Source organism: Amia ocellicauda, chromosome 11 (genome assembly GCF_036373705.1).
Source record: "Amia ocellicauda isolate fAmiCal2 chromosome 11, fAmiCal2.hap1, whole genome shotgun sequence".
Lineage (NCBI taxonomy): Eukaryota > Metazoa > Chordata > Actinopteri > Amiiformes > Amiidae > Amia > Amia ocellicauda.
The window spans coordinates 25,594,511-25,610,294 of NC_089860.1; the positions used below are offsets into that span (position 1 = coordinate 25,594,511).

Here is a 15,784-nt window from a genome sequence, read left to right on the forward strand (position 1 = left end):
GGCTTTGGCCATCGCGGCCGCCCGCCGGGAGGGGCGGGGCCAGAGAGCGTCATGGGAAAACGCTTATCCTCATTTAGTTCTTCAGAATTTCAAGACATCCAGGCAAAAACGACAATTACAAGATGACCCTCAGTGTCACAGGAGGCAGGCCTGAACACTGCAAGAAATGATTGATCACATGACCCTTGAGCATCGAGCTGACATTTTACCCACCCTGGGATGGTGATGGGGTCGTGCCAGGCGCCCGTGGCATGGGTCGCCTTTCCAACTCATACTTACCTGGCAGGGGAGATACCATGATCACGAAGGTGGTTCACCCAGGGCGAGGCTCGGCCATTGCACTCCGGTTGTGCTGACCCCTGCGAATTCCCCAAATGTGGGAATCTCGACTGCAAAATTTCTGGTAGTGGGGGACTGCGTTCGCGCTCTCCCCTCATCATTCCTGTATGATGAAAAACAGATCGTTATTGCTTCGCTCCGCTCCTTTCCGCATGAGTGGGTGGGCTGCACGCGTTTACGGAGCTTTTTGTTTTTTTTCTGTTTGTGCGAGAGGCACGCATGGAGGAGAAAATACAAGTGAGGTGTGAGGAATGGGTGCCCCCTGCTGTCAACAGTGTGAAAAAGCTTACAGCATCTGGTATTCCCAGGCACTCTCCCATCCGAGTACTGACCAGGCCTGAGCCTGCTTAGTTTGCGAGATCAGACGAGATCGGTTGATATTCAGGGTGGTTTGGCCATAAGCGATGAGAAATGCTCTCTCAAAGTGCTCATATACCTGGTGTGGTGTGGTGCCGTGGCTCCTTGTCAGCTGGCAAATAGTTTCTCTGCTTTCTTTTCTAGAATGATTGTTTTGAATCTCTCTCCCATTCTTCTCCCTGCCTTTCTATCAATGTTTATCTCTACGTCTCAGTCTCTCCCTCTCTGCTGTTCCCATATAATTGGAATAGCACTGATGATCCCTCTCAGCCAATGACAACAAATATTTCCTCCGTGGAATTGACGGGGGAACGTCCACCAGTGTTCCCAAATGAAAAGCCGGGGCTTTGGCCATCGCGGCCGCCCGCCGGGAGGGGCGGGGCCAGAGAGCGTCATGGGAAAACGCTTATCCTCATTTAGTTCTTCAGAATTTCAAGACATCCAGGCAAAAACGACAATTACAAGATGACCCTCAGTGTCACAGGAGGCAGGCCTGAACACTGCAAGAAATGATTGATCACATGACCCTTGAGCATCGAGCTGACATTTTACCCACCCTGGGATGGTGATGGGGTCGTGCCAGGCGCCCGTGGCATGGGTCGCCTTTCCAACTCATACTTACCTGGCAGGGGAGATACCATGATCACGAAGGTGGTTCACCCAGGGCGAGGCTCGGCCATTGCACTCCGGTTGTGCTGACCCCTGCGAATTCCCCAAATGTGGGAATCTCGACTGCAAAATTTCTGGTAGTGGGGGACTGCGTTCGCGCTCTCCCCTCATCATTCCTGTATGATGAAAAACAGATCGTTATTGCTTCGCTCCGCTCCTTTCCGCATGAGTGGGTGGGCTGCACGCGTTTACGGAGCTTTTTGTTTTTTTTCTGTTTGTGCGAGAGGCACGCATGGAGGAGAAAATACAAGTGAGGTGTGAGGAATGGGTGCCCCCTGCTGTCAACAGTGTGAAAAAGCTTACAGCATCTGGTATTCCCAGGCACTCTCCCATCCGAGTACTGACCAGGCCTGAGCCTGCTTAGTTTGCGAGATCAGACGAGATCGGTTGATATTCAGGGTGGTTTGGCCATAAGCGATGAGAAATGCTCTCTCAAAGTGCTCATATACCTGGTGTGGTGTGGTGCCGTGGCTCCTTGTCAGCTGGCAAATAGTTTCTCTGCTTTCTTTTCTAGAATGATTGTTTTGAATCTCTCTCCCATTCTTCTCCCTGCCTTTCTATCAATGTTTATCTCTACGTCTCAGTCTCTCCCTCTCTGCTGTTCCCATATAATTGGAATAGCACTGATGATCCCTCTCAGCCAATGACAACAAATATTTCCTCCGTGGAATTGACGGGGGAACGTCCACCAGTGTTCCCAAATGAAAAGCCGGGGCTTTGGCCATCGCGGCCGCCCGCCGGGAGGGGCGGGGCCAGAGAGCGTCATGGGAAAACGCTTATCCTCATTTAGTTCTTCAGAATTTCAAGACATCCAGGCAAAAACGACAATTACAAGATGACCCTCAGTGTCACAGGAGGCAGGCCTGAACACTGCAAGAAATGATTGATCACATGACCCTTGAGCATCGAGCTGACATTTTACCCACCCTGGGATGGTGATGGGGTCGTGCCAGGCGCCCGTGGCATGGGTCGCCTTTCCAACTCATACTTACCTGGCAGGGGAGATACCATGATCACGAAGGTGGTTCACCCAGGGCGAGGCTCGGCCATTGCACTCCGGTTTTGCTGACCCCTGCGAATTCCCCAAATGTGGGAATCTCGACTGCAAAATTTCTGGTAGTGGGGGACTGCGTTCGCGCTCTCCCCTCATCATTCCTGTACGATGAAAAACAGATCGTTACTGCTTCGCTCCGCTCCTTTCCGCATGAGTGGGTGGGCTGCACGCGTTTACGGAGCTTTTTGTTTTTTTTCTGTTTGTGCGAGAGGCACGCATGGAGGAGAAAATACAAGTGAGGTGTGAGGAATGGGTGCCCCCTGCTGTCAACAGTGTGAAAAAGCTTACAGCATCTGGTATTCCCAGGCACTCTCCCATCCGAGTACTGACCAGGCCTGAGCCTGCTTAGTTTGCGAGATCAGACGAGATCGGTTGATATTCAGGGTGGTTTGGCCATAAGCGATGAGAAATGCTCTCTCAAAGTGCTCATATACCTGGTGTGGTGTGGTGCCGTGGCTCCTTGTCAGCTGGCAAATAGTTTCTCTGCTTTCTTTTCTAGAATGATTGTTTTGAATCTCTCTCCCATTCTTCTCCCTGCCTTTCTATCAATGTTTATCTCTACGTCTCAGTCTCTCCCTCTCTGCTGTTCCCATATAATTGGAATAGCACTGATGATCCCTCTCAGCCAATGACAACAAATATTTCCTCCGTGGAATTGACGGGGGAACGTCCACCAGTGTTCCCAAATGAAAAGCCGGGGCTTTGGCCATCGCGGCCGCCCGCCGGGAGGGGCGGGGCCAGAGAGCGTCATGGGAAAACGCTTATCCTCATTTAGTTCTTCAGAATTTCAAGACATCCAGGCAAAAACGACAATTACAAGATGACCCTCAGTGTCACAGGAGGCAGGCCTGAACACTGCAAGAAATGATTGATCACATGACCCTTGAGCATCGAGCTGACATTTTACCCACCCTGGGATGGTGATGGGGTCGTGCCAGGCGCCCGTGGCATGGGTCGCCTTTCCAACTCATACTTACCTGGCAGGGGAGATACCATGATCACGAAGGTGGTTCACCCAGGGCGAGGCTCGGCCATTGCACTCCGGTTGTGCTGACCCCTGCGAATTCCCCAAATGTGGGAATCTCGACTGCAAAATTTCTGGTAGTGGGGGACTGCGTTCGCGCTCTCCCCTCATCATTCCTGTACGATGAAAAACAGATCGTTACTGCTTCGCTCCGCTCCTTTCCGCATGAGTGGGTGGGCTGCACGCGTTTACGGAGCTTTTTGTTTTTTTTCTGTTTGTGCGAGAGGCATGCATGGAGGAGAAAATACAAGTGAGGTGTGAGGAATGGGTGCCCCCTGCTGTCAACAGTGTGAAAAAGCTTACAGCACCTGGTATTCCCAGGCACTCTCCCATCCGAGTACTGACCAGGCCTGAGCCTGCTTAGTTTGCGAGATCAGACGAGATCGGTTGATATTCAGGGTGGTTTGGCCATAAGCGATGAGAAATGCTCTCTCAAAGTGCTCATATACCTGGTGTGGTGTGGTGCCGTGGCTCCTTGTCAGCTGGCAAATAGTTTCTCTGCTTTCTTTTCTAGAATGATTGTTTTGAATCTCTCTCCCATTCTTCTCCCTGCCTTTCTATCAATGTTTATCTCTACGTCTCAGTCTCTCCCTCTCTGCTGTTCCCATATAATTGGAATAGCACTGATGATCCCTCTCAGCCAATGACAACAAATATTTCCTCCGTGGAATTGACGGGGGAACGTCCACCAGTGTTCCCAAATGAAAAGCCGGGGCTTTGGCCATCGCGGCCGCCCGCCGGGAGGGGCGGGGCCAGAGAGCGTCATGGGAAAACGCTTATCCTCATTTAGTTCTTCAGAATTTCAAGACATCCAGGCAAAAACGACAATTACAAGATGACCCTCAGTGTCACAGGAGGCAGGCCTGAACACTGCAAGAAATGATTGATCACATGACCCTTGAGCATCGAGCTGACATTTTACCCACCCTGGGATGGTGATGGGGTCGTGCCAGGCGCCCGTGGCATGGGTCGCCTTTCCAACTCATACTTACCTGGCAGGGGAGATACCATGATCACGAAGGTGGTTCACCCAGGGCGAGGCTCGGCCATTGCACTCCGGTTGTGCTGACCCCTGCGAATTCCCCAAATGTGGGAATCTCGACTGCAAAATTTCTGGTAGTGGGGGACTGCGTTCGCGCTCTCCCCTCATCATTCCTGTACGATGAAAAACAGATCGTTACTGCTTCGCTCCGCTCCTTTCCGCATGAGTGGGTGGGCTGCACGCGTTTACGGAGCTTTTTGTTTTTTTTCTGTTTGTGCGAGAGGCATGCATGGAGGAGAAAATACAAGTGAGGTGTGAGGAATGGGTGCCCCCTGCTGTCAACAGTGTGAAAAAGCTTACAGCACCTGGTATTCCCAGGCACTCTCCCATCCGAGTACTGACCAGGCCTGAGCCTGCTTAGTTTGCGAGATCAGACGAGATCGGTTGATATTCAGGGTGGTTTGGCCATAAGCGATGAGAAATGCTCTCTCAAAGTGCTCATATACCTGGTGTGGTGTGGTGCCGTGGCTCCTTGTCAGCTGGCAAATAGTTTCTCTGCTTTCTTTTCTAGAATGATTGTTTTGAATCTCTCTCCCATTCTTCTCCCTGCCTTTCTATCAATGTTTATCTCTACGTCTCAGTCTCTCCCTCTCTGCTGTTCCCATATAATTGGAATAGCACTGATGATCCCTCTCAGCCAATGACAACAAATATTTCCTCCGTGGAATTGACGGGGGAACGTCCACCAGTGTTCCCAAATGAAAAGCCGGGGCTTTGGCCATCGCGGCCGCCCGCCGGGAGGGGCGGGGCCAGAGAGCGTCATGGGAAAACGCTTATCCTCATTTAGTTCTTCAGAATTTCAAGACATCCAGGCAAAAACGACAATTACAAGATGACCCTCAGTGTCACAGGAGGCAGGCCTGAACACTGCAAGAAATGATTGATCACATGACCCTTGAGCATCGAGCTGACATTTTACCCACCCTGGGATGGTGATGGGGTCGTGCCAGGCGCCCGTGGCATGGGTCGCCTTTCCAACTCATACTTACCTGGCAGGGGAGATACCATGATCACGAAGGTGGTTCACCCAGGGCGAGGCTCGGCCATTGCACTCCGGTTTTGCTGACCCCTGCGAATTCCCCAAATGTGGGAATCTCGACTGCAAAATTTCTGGTAGTGGGGGACTGCGTTCGCGCTCTCCCCTCATCATTCCTGTACGATGAAAAACAGATCGTTACTGCTTCGCTCCGCTCCTTTCCGCATGAGTGGGTGGGCTGCACGCGTTTACGGAGCTTTTTGTTTTTTTTCTGTTTGTGCGAGAGGCACGCATGGAGGAGAAAATACAAGTGAGGTGTGAGGAATGGGTGCCCCCTGCTGTCAACAGTGTGAAAAAGCTTACAGCATCTGGTATTCCCAGGCACTCTCCCATCCGAGTACTGACCAGGCCTGAGCCTGCTTAGTTTGCGAGATCAGACGAGATCGGTTGATATTCAGGGTGGTTTGGCCATAAGCGATGAGAAATGCTCTCTCAAAGTGCTCATATACCTGGTGTGGTGTGGTGCCGTGGCTCCTTGTCAGCTGGCAAATAGTTTCTCTGCTTTCTTTTCTAGAATGATTGTTTTGAATCTCTCTCCCATTCTTCTCCCTGCCTTTCTATCAATGTTTATCTCTACGTCTCAGTCTCTCCCTCTCTGCTGTTCCCATATAATTGGAATAGCACTGATGATCCCTCTCAGCCAATGACAACAAATATTTCCTCCGTGGAATTGACGGGGGAACGTCCACCAGTGTTCCCAAATGAAAAGCCGGGGCTTTGGCCATCGCGGCCGCCCGCCGGGAGGGGCGGGGCCAGAGAGCGTCATGGGAAAACGCTTATCCTCATTTAGTTCTTCAGAATTTCAAGACATCCAGGCAAAAACGACAATTACAAGATGACCCTCAGTGTCACAGGAGGCAGGCCTGAACACTGCAAGAAATGATTGATCACATGACCCTTGAGCATCGAGCTGACATTTTACCCACCCTGGGATGGTGATGGGGTCGTGCCAGGCGCCCGTGGCATGGGTCGCCTTTCCAACTCATACTTACCTGGCAGGGGAGATACCATGATCACGAAGGTGGTTCACCCAGGGCGAGGCTCGGCCATTGCACTCCGGTTGTGCTGACCCCTGCGAATTCCCCAAATGTGGGAATCTCGACTGCAAAATTTCTGGTAGTGGGGGACTGCGTTCGCGCTCTCCCCTCATCATTCCTGTACGATGAAAAACAGATCGTTACTGCTTCGCTCCGCTCCTTTCCGCATGAGTGGGTGGGCTGCACGCGTTTACGGAGCTTTTTGTTTTTTTTCTGTTTGTGCGAGAGGCATGCATGGAGGAGAAAATACAAGTGAGGTGTGAGGAATGGGTGCCCCCTGCTGTCAACAGTGTGAAAAAGCTTACAGCACCTGGTATTCCCAGGCACTCTCCCATCCGAGTACTGACCAGGCCTGAGCCTGCTTAGTTTGCGAGATCAGACGAGATCGGTTGATATTCAGGGTGGTTTGGCCATAAGCGATGAGAAATGCTCTCTCAAAGTGCTCATATACCTGGTGTGGTGTGGTGCCGTGGCTCCTTGTCAGCTGGCAAATAGTTTCTCTGCTTTCTTTTCTAGAATGATTGTTTTGAATCTCTCTCCCATTCTTCTCCCTGCCTTTCTATCAATGTTTATCTCTACGTCTCAGTCTCTCCCTCTCTGCTGTTCCCATATAATTGGAATAGCACTGATGATCCCTCTCAGCCAATGACAACAAATATTTCCTCCGTGGAATTGACGGGGGAACGTCCACCAGTGTTCCCAAATGAAAAGCCGGGGCTTTGGCCATCGCGGCCGCCCGCCGGGAGGGGCGGGGCCAGAGAGCGTCATGGGAAAACGCTTATCCTCATTTAGTTCTTCAGAATTTCAAGACATCCAGGCAAAAACGACAATTACAAGATGACCCTCAGTGTCACAGGAGGCAGGCCTGAACACTGCAAGAAATGATTGATCACATGACCCTTGAGCATCGAGCTGACATTTTACCCACCCTGGGATGGTGATGGGGTCGTGCCAGGCGCCCGTGGCATGGGTCGCCTTTCCAACTCATACTTACCTGGCAGGGGAGATACCATGATCACGAAGGTGGTTCACCCAGGGCGAGGCTCGGCCATTGCACTCCGGTTGTGCTGACCCCTGCGAATTCCCCAAATGTGGGAATCTCGACTGCAAAATTTCTGGTAGTGGGGGACTGCGTTCGCGCTCTCCCCTCATCATTCCTGTACGATGAAAAACAGATCGTTACTGCTTCGCTCCGCTCCTTTCCGCATGAGTGGGTGGGCTGCACGCGTTTACGGAGCTTTTTGTTTTTTTTCTGTTTGTGCGAGAGGCATGCATGGAGGAGAAAATACAAGTGAGGTGTGAGGAATGGGTGCCCCCTGCTGTCAACAGTGTGAAAAAGCTTACAGCACCTGGTATTCCCAGGCACTCTCCCATCCGAGTACTGACCAGGCCTGAGCCTGCTTAGTTTGCGAGATCAGACGAGATCGGTTGATATTCAGGGTGGTTTGGCCATAAGCGATGAGAAATGCTCTCTCAAAGTGCTCATATACCTGGTGTGGTGTGGTGCCGTGGCTCCTTGTCAGCTGGCAAATAGTTTCTCTGCTTTCTTTTCTAGAATGATTGTTTTGAATCTCTCTCCCATTCTTCTCCCTGCCTTTCTATCAATGTTTATCTCTACGTCTCAGTCTCTCCCTCTCTGCTGTTCCCATATAATTGGAATAGCACTGATGATCCCTCTCAGCCAATGACAACAAATATTTCCTCCGTGGAATTGACGGGGGAACGTCCACCAGTGTTCCCAAATGAAAAGCCGGGGCTTTGGCCATCGCGGCCGCCCGCCGGGAGGGGCGGGGCCAGAGAGCGTCATGGGAAAACGCTTATCCTCATTTAGTTCTTCAGAATTTCAAGACATCCAGGCAAAAACGACAATTACAAGATGACCCTCAGTGTCACAGGAGGCAGGCCTGAACACTGCAAGAAATGATTGATCACATGACCCTTGAGCATCGAGCTGACATTTTACCCACCCTGGGATGGTGATGGGGTCGTGCCAGGCGCCCGTGGCATGGGTCGCCTTTCCAACTCATACTTACCTGGCAGGGGAGATACCATGATCACGAAGGTGGTTCACCCAGGGCGAGGCTCGGCCATTGCACTCCGGTTGTGCTGACCCCTGCGAATTCCCCAAATGTGGGAATCTCGACTGCAAAATTTCTGGTAGTGGGGGACTGCGTTCGCGCTCTCCCCTCATCATTCCTGTACGATGAAAAACAGATCGTTATTGCTTCGCTCCGCTCCTTTCCGCATGAGTGGGTGGGCTGCACGCGTTTACGGAGCTTTTTGTTTTTTTTCTGTTTGTGCGAGAGGCACGCATGGAGGAGAAAATACAAGTGAGGTGTGAGGAATGGGTGCCCCCTGCTGTCAACAGTGTGAAAAAGCTTACAGCATCTGGTATTCCCAGGCACTCTCCCATCCGAGTACTGACCAGGCCTGAGCCTGCTTAGTTTGCGAGATCAGACGAGATCGGTTGATATTCAGGGTGGTTTGGCCATAAGCGATGAGAAATGCTCTCTCAAAGTGCTCATATACCTGGTGTGGTGTGGTGCCGTGGCTCCTTGTCAGCTGGCAAATAGTTTCTCTGCTTTCTTTTCTAGAATGATTGTTTTGAATCTCTCTCCCATTCTTCTCCCTGCCTTTCTATCAATGTTTATCTCTACGTCTCAGTCTCTCCCTCTCTGCTGTTCCCATATAATTGGAATAGCACTGATGATCCCTCTCAGCCAATGACAACAAATATTTCCTCCGTGGAATTGACGGGGGAACGTCCACCAGTGTTCCCAAATGAAAAGCCGGGGCTTTGGCCATCGCGGCCGCCCGCCGGGAGGGGCGGGGCCAGAGAGCGTCATGGGAAAACGCTTATCCTCATTTAGTTCTTCAGAATTTCAAGACATCCAGGCAAAAACGACAATTACAAGATGACCCTCAGTGTCACAGGAGGCAGGCCTGAACACTGCAAGAAATGATTGATCACATGACCCTTGAGCATCGAGCTGACATTTTACCCACCCTGGGATGGTGATGGGGTCGTGCCAGGCGCCCGTGGCATGGGTCGCCTTTCCAACTCATACTTACCTGGCAGGGGAGATACCATGATCACGAAGGTGGTTCACCCAGGGCGAGGCTCGGCCATTGCACTCCGGTTTTGCTGACCCCTGCGAATTCCCCAAATGTGGGAATCTCGACTGCAAAATTTCTGGTAGTGGGGGACTGCGTTCGCGCTCTCCCCTCATCATTCCTGTACGATGAAAAACAGATCGTTACTGCTTCGCTCCGCTCCTTTCCGCATGAGTGGGTGGGCTGCACGCGTTTACGGAGCTTTTTGTTTTTTTTCTGTTTGTGCGAGAGGCACGCATGGAGGAGAAAATACAAGTGAGGTGTGAGGAATAGGTGCCCCCTGCTGTCAACAGTGTGAAAAAGCTTACAGCACCTGGTTTTCCCAGGCACTCTCCCATCCGAGTACTGACCAGGCCTGAGCCTGCTTAGTTTGCGAGATCAGACGAGATCGGTTGATATTCAGGGTGGTATGGCCATAAGCGATGAGAAATGCTCTCTCAAAGTGCTCATATACCTGGTGTGGTGTGGTGCCGTGGCTCCTTGTCAGCTGGCAAATAGTTTCTCTGCTTTCTTTTCTAGAATGATTGTTTTGAATCTCTCTCCCATTCTTCTCCCTGCCTTTCTATCAATGTTTATCTCTACGTCTCAGTCTCTCCCTCTCTGCTGTTCCCATATAATTGGAATAGCACTGATGATCCCTCTCAGCCAATGACAACAAATATTTCCTCCGTGGAATTGACGGGGGAACGTCCACCAGTGTTCCCAAATGAAAAGCCGGGGCTTTGGCCATCGCGGCCGCCCGCCGGGAGGGGCGGGGCCAGAGAGCGTCATGGGAAAACGCTTATCCTCATTTAGTTCTTCAGAATTTCAAGACATCCAGGCAAAAACGACAATTACAAGATGACCCTCAGTGTCACAGGAGGCAGGCCTGAACACTGCAAGAAATGATTGATCACATGACCCTTGAGCATCGAGCTGACATTTTACCCACCCTGGGATGGTGATGGGGTCGTGCCAGGCGCCCGTGGCATGGGTCGCCTTTCCAACTCATACTTACCTGGCAGGGGAGATACCATGATCACGAAGGTGGTTCACCCAGGGCGAGGCTCGGCCATTGCACTCCGGTTGTGCTGACCCCTGCGAATTCCCCAAATGTGGGAATCTCGACTGCAAAATTTCTGGTAGTGGGGGACTGCGTTCGCGCTCTCCCCTCATCATTCCTGTACGATGAAAAACAGATCGTTACTGCTTCGCTCCGCTCCTTTCCGCATGAGTGGGTGGGCTGCACGCGTTTACGGAGCTTTTTGTTTTTTTTCTGTTTGTGCGAGAGGCACGCATGGAGGAGAAAATACAAGTGAGGTGTGAGGAATAGGTGCCCCCTGCTGTCAACAGTGTGAAAAAGCTTACAGCACCTGGTATTCCCAGGCACTCTCCCATCCGAGTACTGACCAGGCCTGAGCCTGCTTAGTTTGCGAGATCAGACGAGATCGGTTGATATTCAGGGTGGTATGGCCATAAGCGATGAGAAATGCTCTCTCAAAGTGCTCATATACCTGGTGTGGTGTGGTGCCGTGGCTCCTTGTCAGCTGGCAAGTAGTTTCTCTGCTTTCTTTTCTAGAATGATTGTTTTGAATCTCTCTCCCATTCTTCTCCCTGCCTTTCTATCAATGTTTATCTCTACGTCTCAGTCTCTCCCTCTCTGCTGTTCCCATATAATTGGAATAGCACTGATGATCCCTCTCAGCCAATGACAACAAATATTTCCTCCGTGGAATTGACGGGGGAACGTCCACCAGTGTTCCCAAATGAAAAGCCGGGGCTTTGGCCATCGCGGCCGCCCGCCGGGAGGGGCGGGGCCAGAGAGCGTCATGGGAAAACGCTTATCCTCATTTAGTTCTTCAGAATTTCAAGACATCCAGGCAAAAACGACAATTACAAGATGACCCTCAGTGTCACAGGAGGCAGGCCTGAACACTGCAAGAAATGATTGATCACATGACCCTTGAGCATCGAGCTGACATTTTACCCACCCTGGGATGGTGATGGGGTCGTGCCAGGCGCCCGTGGCATGGGTCGCCTTTCCAACTCATACTTACCTGGCAGGGGAGATACCATGATCACGAAGGTGGTTCACCCAGGGCGAGGCTCGGCCATTGCACTCCGGTTTTGCTGACCCCTGCGAATTCCCCAAATGTGGGAATCTCGACTGCAAAATTTCTGGTAGTGGGGGACTGCGTTCGCGCTCTCCCCTCATCATTCCTGTACGATGAAAAACAGATCGTTACTGCTTCGCTCCGCTCCTTTCCGCATGAGTGGGTGGGCTGCACGCGTTTACGGAGCTTTTTGTTTTTTTTCTGTTTGTGCGAGAGGCACGCATGGAGGAGAAAATACAAGTGAGGTGTGAGGAATAGGTGCCCCCTGCTGTCAACAGTGTGAAAAAGCTTACAGCACCTGGTTTTCCCAGGCACTCTCCCATCCGAGTACTGACCAGGCCTGAGCCTGCTTAGTTTGCGAGATCAGACGAGATCGGTTGATATTCAGGGTGGTATGGCCATAAGCGATGAGAAATGCTCTCTCAAAGTGCTCATATACCTGGTGTGGTGTGGTGCCGTGGCTCCTTGTCAGCTGGCAAATAGTTTCTCTGCTTTCTTTTCTAGAATGATTGTTTTGAATCTCTCTCCCATTCTTCTCCCTGCCTTTCTATCAATGTTTATCTCTACGTCTCAGTCTCTCCCTCTCTGCTGTTCCCATATAATTGGAATAGCACTGATGATCCCTCTCAGCCAATGACAACAAATATTTCCTCCGTGGAATTGACGGGGGAACGTCCACCAGTGTTCCCAAATGAAAAGCCGGGGCTTTGGCCATCGCGGCCGCCCGCCGGGAGGGGCGGGGCCAGAGAGCGTCATGGGAAAACGCTTATCCTCATTTAGTTCTTCAGAATTTCAAGACATCCAGGCAAAAACGACAATTACAAGATGACCCTCAGTGTCACAGGAGGCAGGCCTGAACACTGCAAGAAATGATTGATCACATGACCCTTGAGCATCGAGCTGACATTTTACCCACCCTGGGATGGTGATGGGGTCGTGCCAGGCGCCCGTGGCATGGGTCGCCTTTCCAACTCATACTTACCTGGCAGGGGAGATACCATGATCACGAAGGTGGTTCACCCAGGGCGAGGCTCGGCCATTGCACTCCGGTTGTGCTGACCCCTGCGAATTCCCCAAATGTGGGAATCTCGACTGCAAAATTTCTGGTAGTGGGGGACTGCGTTCGCGCTCTCCCCTCATCATTCCTGTACGATGAAAAACAGATCGTTACTGCTTCGCTCCGCTCCTTTCCGCATGAGTGGGTGGGCTGCACGCGTTTACGGAGCTTTTTGTTTTTTTTCTGTTTGTGCGAGAGGCACGCATGGAGGAGAAAATACAAGTGAGGTGTGAGGAATAGGTGCCCCCTGCTGTCAACAGTGTGAAAAAGCTTACAGCACCTGGTATTCCCAGGCACTCTCCCATCCGAGTACTGACCAGGCCTGAGCCTGCTTAGTTTGCGAGATCAGACGAGATCGGTTGATATTCAGGGTGGTATGGCCATAAGCGATGAGAAATGCTCTCTCAAAGTGCTCATATACCTGGTGTGGTGTGGTGCCGTGGCTCCTTGTCAGCTGGCAAATAGTTTCTCTGCTTTCTTTTCTAGAATGATTGTTTTGAATCTCTCTCCCATTCTTCTCCCTGCCTTTCTATCAATGTTTATCTCTACGTCTCAGTCTCTCCCTCTCTGCTGTTCCCATATAATTGGAATAGCACTGATGATCCCTCTCAGCCAATGACAACAAATATTTCCTCCGTGGAATTGACGGGGGAACGTCCACCAGTGTTCCCAAATGAAAAGCCGGGGCTTTGGCCATCGCGGCCGCCCGCCGGGAGGGGCGGGGCCAGAGAGCGTCATGGGAAAACGCTTATCCTCATTTAGTTCTTCAGAATTTCAAGACATCCAGGCAAAAACGACAATTACAAGATGACCCTCAGTGTCACAGGAGGCAGGCCTGAACACTGCAAGAAATGATTGATCACATGACCCTTGAGCATCGAGCTGACATTTTACCCACCCTGGGATGGTGATGGGGTCGTGCCAGGCGCCCGTGGCATGGGTCGCCTTTCCAACTCATACTTACCTGGCAGGGGAGATACCATGATCACGAAGGTGGTTCACCCAGGGCGAGGCTCGGCCATTGCACTCCGGTTTTGCTGACCCCTGCGAATTCCCCAAATGTGGGAATCTCGACTGCAAAATTTCTGGTAGTGGGGGACTGCGTTCGCGCTCTCCCCTCATCATTCCTGTACGATGAAAAACAGATCGTTACTGCTTCGCTCCGCTCCTTTCCGCATGAGTGGGTGGGCTGCACGCGTTTACGGAGCTTTTTGTTTTTTTTCTGTTTGTGCGAGAGGCACGCATGGAGGAGAAAATACAAGTGAGGTGTGAGGAATAGGTGCCCCCTGCTGTCAACAGTGTGAAAAAGCTTACAGCACCTGGTTTTCCCAGGCACTCTCCCATCCGAGTACTGACCAGGCCTGAGCCTGCTTAGTTTGCGAGATCAGACGAGATCGGTTGATATTCAGGGTGGTATGGCCATAAGCGATGAGAAATGCTCTCTCAAAGTGCTCATATACCTGGTGTGGTGTGGTGCCGTGGCTCCTTGTCAGCTGGCAAATAGTTTCTCTGCTTTCTTTTCTAGAATGATTGTTTTGAATCTCTCTCCCATTCTTCTCCCTGCCTTTCTATCAATGTTTATCTCTACGTCTCAGTCTCTCCCTCTCTGCTGTTCCCATATAATTGGAATAGCACTGATGATCCCTCTCAGCCAATGACAACAAATATTTCCTCCGTGGAATTGACGGGGGAACGTCCACCAGTGTTCCCAAATGAAAAGCCGGGGCTTTGGCCATCGCGGCCGCCCGCCGGGAGGGGCGGGGCCAGAGAGCGTCATGGGAAAACGCTTATCCTCATTTAGTTCTTCAGAATTTCAAGACATCCAGGCAAAAACGACAATTACAAGATGACCCTCAGTGTCACAGGAGGCAGGCCTGAACACTGCAAGAAATGATTGATCACATGACCCTTGAGCATCGAGCTGACATTTTACCCACCCTGGGATGGTGATGGGGTCGTGCCAGGCGCCCGTGGCATGGGTCGCCTTTCCAACTCATACTTACCTGGCAGGGGAGATACCATGATCACGAAGGTGGTTCACCCAGGGCGAGGCTCGGCCATTGCACTCCGGTTGTGCTGACCCCTGCGAATTCCCCAAATGTGGGAATCTCGACTGCAAAATTTCTGGTAGTGGGGGACTGCGTTCGCGCTCTCCCCTCATCATTCCTGTACGATGAAAAACAGATCGTTACTGCTTCGCTCCGCTCCTTTCCGCATGAGTGGGTGGGCTGCACGCGTTTACGGAGCTTTTTGTTTTTTTTCTGTTTGTGCGAGAGGCACGCATGGAGGAGAAAATACAAGTGAGGTGTGAGGAATAGGTGCCCCCTGCTGTCAACAGTGTGAAAAAGCTTACAGCACCTGGTATTCCCAGGCACTCTCCCATCCGAGTACTGACCAGGCCTGAGCCTGCTTAGTTTGCGAGATCAGACGAGATCGGTTGATATTCAGGGTGGTATGGCCATAAGCGATGAGAAATGCTCTCTCAAAGTGCTCATATACCTGGTGTGGTGTGGTGCCGTGGCTCCTTGTCAGCTGGCAAATAGTTTCTCTGCTTTCTTTTCTAGAATGATTGTTTTGAATCTCTCTCCCATTCTTCTCCCTGCCTTTCTATCAATGTTTATCTCTACGTCTCAGTCTCTCCCTCTCTGCTGTTCCCATATAATTGGAATAGCACTGATGATCCCTCTCAGCCAATGACAACAAATATTTCCTCCGTGGAATTGACGGGGGAACGTCCACCAGTGTTCCCAAATGAAAAGCCGGGGCTTTGGCCATCGCGGCCGCCCGCCGGGAGGGGCGGGGCCAGAGAGCGTCATGGGAAAACGCTTATCCTCATTTAGTTCTTCAGAATTTCAAGACATCCAGGCAAAAACGACAATTACAAGATGACCCTCAGTGTCACAGGAGGCAGGCCTGAACACTGCAAGAAATGATTGATCACATGACCCTTGAGCATCGAGCT

The 15,784-nt window shown here is 51.5% G+C and overlaps 15 non-coding genes and 10 pseudogenes across 15 annotated transcripts; 15 read left to right on the top strand and 10 right to left on the bottom strand.

Annotated features, from left to right (window-relative positions):
• The first annotated feature begins 271 nt into the window (after positions 1 to 271).
• On the top strand, positions 272 to 435 carry LOC136763720 (U1 spliceosomal RNA). Its single transcript, XR_010821045.1, has one exon. It is a non-coding gene; the product is annotated as a U1 spliceosomal RNA (small nuclear RNA).
• An 875-nt stretch (positions 436 to 1,310) lies between these two features.
• On the top strand, positions 1,311 to 1,474 carry LOC136763721 (U1 spliceosomal RNA). The gene has a single exon (XR_010821046.1). It is a non-coding gene; the product is annotated as a U1 spliceosomal RNA (small nuclear RNA).
• An 875-nt stretch (positions 1,475 to 2,349) lies between these two features.
• LOC136763754 (U1 spliceosomal RNA) lies at positions 2,350 to 2,513 on the top strand. Its single transcript, XR_010821075.1, has one exon. It is a non-coding gene; the product is annotated as a U1 spliceosomal RNA (small nuclear RNA).
• Positions 2,514 to 3,388: 875 nt separating this feature from the next.
• On the top strand, positions 3,389 to 3,552 carry LOC136763722 (U1 spliceosomal RNA). The gene has a single exon (XR_010821047.1). It is a non-coding gene; the product is annotated as a U1 spliceosomal RNA (small nuclear RNA).
• Positions 3,553 to 3,739: 187 nt separating this feature from the next.
• On the bottom strand, positions 3,740 to 3,859 carry LOC136763649 (uncharacterized; annotated as a pseudogene).
• Positions 3,860 to 4,427: 568 nt separating this feature from the next.
• LOC136763723 (U1 spliceosomal RNA) lies at positions 4,428 to 4,591 on the top strand. Its single transcript, XR_010821048.1, has one exon. It is a non-coding gene; the product is annotated as a U1 spliceosomal RNA (small nuclear RNA).
• Positions 4,592 to 4,778: 187 nt separating this feature from the next.
• Positions 4,779 to 4,898, bottom strand: LOC136763650 (uncharacterized; annotated as a pseudogene).
• Positions 4,899 to 5,466: 568 nt separating this feature from the next.
• On the top strand, positions 5,467 to 5,630 carry LOC136763755 (U1 spliceosomal RNA). Its single transcript, XR_010821076.1, has one exon. It is a non-coding gene; the product is annotated as a U1 spliceosomal RNA (small nuclear RNA).
• Positions 5,631 to 6,505: 875 nt separating this feature from the next.
• On the top strand, positions 6,506 to 6,669 carry LOC136763724 (U1 spliceosomal RNA). The gene has a single exon (XR_010821049.1). It is a non-coding gene; the product is annotated as a U1 spliceosomal RNA (small nuclear RNA).
• Positions 6,670 to 6,856: 187 nt separating this feature from the next.
• LOC136763651 (uncharacterized) lies at positions 6,857 to 6,976 on the bottom strand (annotated as a pseudogene).
• A 568-nt stretch (positions 6,977 to 7,544) lies between these two features.
• LOC136763725 (U1 spliceosomal RNA) lies at positions 7,545 to 7,708 on the top strand. Its single transcript, XR_010821050.1, has one exon. It is a non-coding gene; the product is annotated as a U1 spliceosomal RNA (small nuclear RNA).
• Positions 7,709 to 7,895: 187 nt separating this feature from the next.
• Positions 7,896 to 8,015, bottom strand: LOC136763652 (uncharacterized; annotated as a pseudogene).
• Positions 8,016 to 8,583: 568 nt separating this feature from the next.
• LOC136763727 (U1 spliceosomal RNA) lies at positions 8,584 to 8,747 on the top strand. The gene has a single exon (XR_010821051.1). It is a non-coding gene; the product is annotated as a U1 spliceosomal RNA (small nuclear RNA).
• An 875-nt stretch (positions 8,748 to 9,622) lies between these two features.
• Positions 9,623 to 9,786, top strand: LOC136763756 (U1 spliceosomal RNA). Its single transcript, XR_010821077.1, has one exon. It is a non-coding gene; the product is annotated as a U1 spliceosomal RNA (small nuclear RNA).
• A 187-nt stretch (positions 9,787 to 9,973) lies between these two features.
• LOC136763836 (uncharacterized) lies at positions 9,974 to 10,093 on the bottom strand (annotated as a pseudogene).
• Positions 10,094 to 10,661: 568 nt separating this feature from the next.
• On the top strand, positions 10,662 to 10,825 carry LOC136763728 (U1 spliceosomal RNA). Its single transcript, XR_010821052.1, has one exon. It is a non-coding gene; the product is annotated as a U1 spliceosomal RNA (small nuclear RNA).
• Positions 10,826 to 11,012: 187 nt separating this feature from the next.
• On the bottom strand, positions 11,013 to 11,132 carry LOC136763821 (uncharacterized; annotated as a pseudogene).
• Positions 11,133 to 11,700: 568 nt separating this feature from the next.
• LOC136763757 (U1 spliceosomal RNA) lies at positions 11,701 to 11,864 on the top strand. The gene has a single exon (XR_010821078.1). It is a non-coding gene; the product is annotated as a U1 spliceosomal RNA (small nuclear RNA).
• A 187-nt stretch (positions 11,865 to 12,051) lies between these two features.
• On the bottom strand, positions 12,052 to 12,171 carry LOC136763837 (uncharacterized; annotated as a pseudogene).
• A 568-nt stretch (positions 12,172 to 12,739) lies between these two features.
• On the top strand, positions 12,740 to 12,903 carry LOC136763729 (U1 spliceosomal RNA). The gene has a single exon (XR_010821053.1). It is a non-coding gene; the product is annotated as a U1 spliceosomal RNA (small nuclear RNA).
• A 187-nt stretch (positions 12,904 to 13,090) lies between these two features.
• On the bottom strand, positions 13,091 to 13,210 carry LOC136763822 (uncharacterized; annotated as a pseudogene).
• Positions 13,211 to 13,778: 568 nt separating this feature from the next.
• LOC136763758 (U1 spliceosomal RNA) lies at positions 13,779 to 13,942 on the top strand. Its single transcript, XR_010821079.1, has one exon. It is a non-coding gene; the product is annotated as a U1 spliceosomal RNA (small nuclear RNA).
• A 187-nt stretch (positions 13,943 to 14,129) lies between these two features.
• On the bottom strand, positions 14,130 to 14,249 carry LOC136763838 (uncharacterized; annotated as a pseudogene).
• A 568-nt stretch (positions 14,250 to 14,817) lies between these two features.
• Positions 14,818 to 14,981, top strand: LOC136763730 (U1 spliceosomal RNA). The gene has a single exon (XR_010821054.1). It is a non-coding gene; the product is annotated as a U1 spliceosomal RNA (small nuclear RNA).
• Positions 14,982 to 15,168: 187 nt separating this feature from the next.
• LOC136763823 (uncharacterized) lies at positions 15,169 to 15,288 on the bottom strand (annotated as a pseudogene).
• Positions 15,289 to 15,784: the final 496 nt, after the last annotated feature.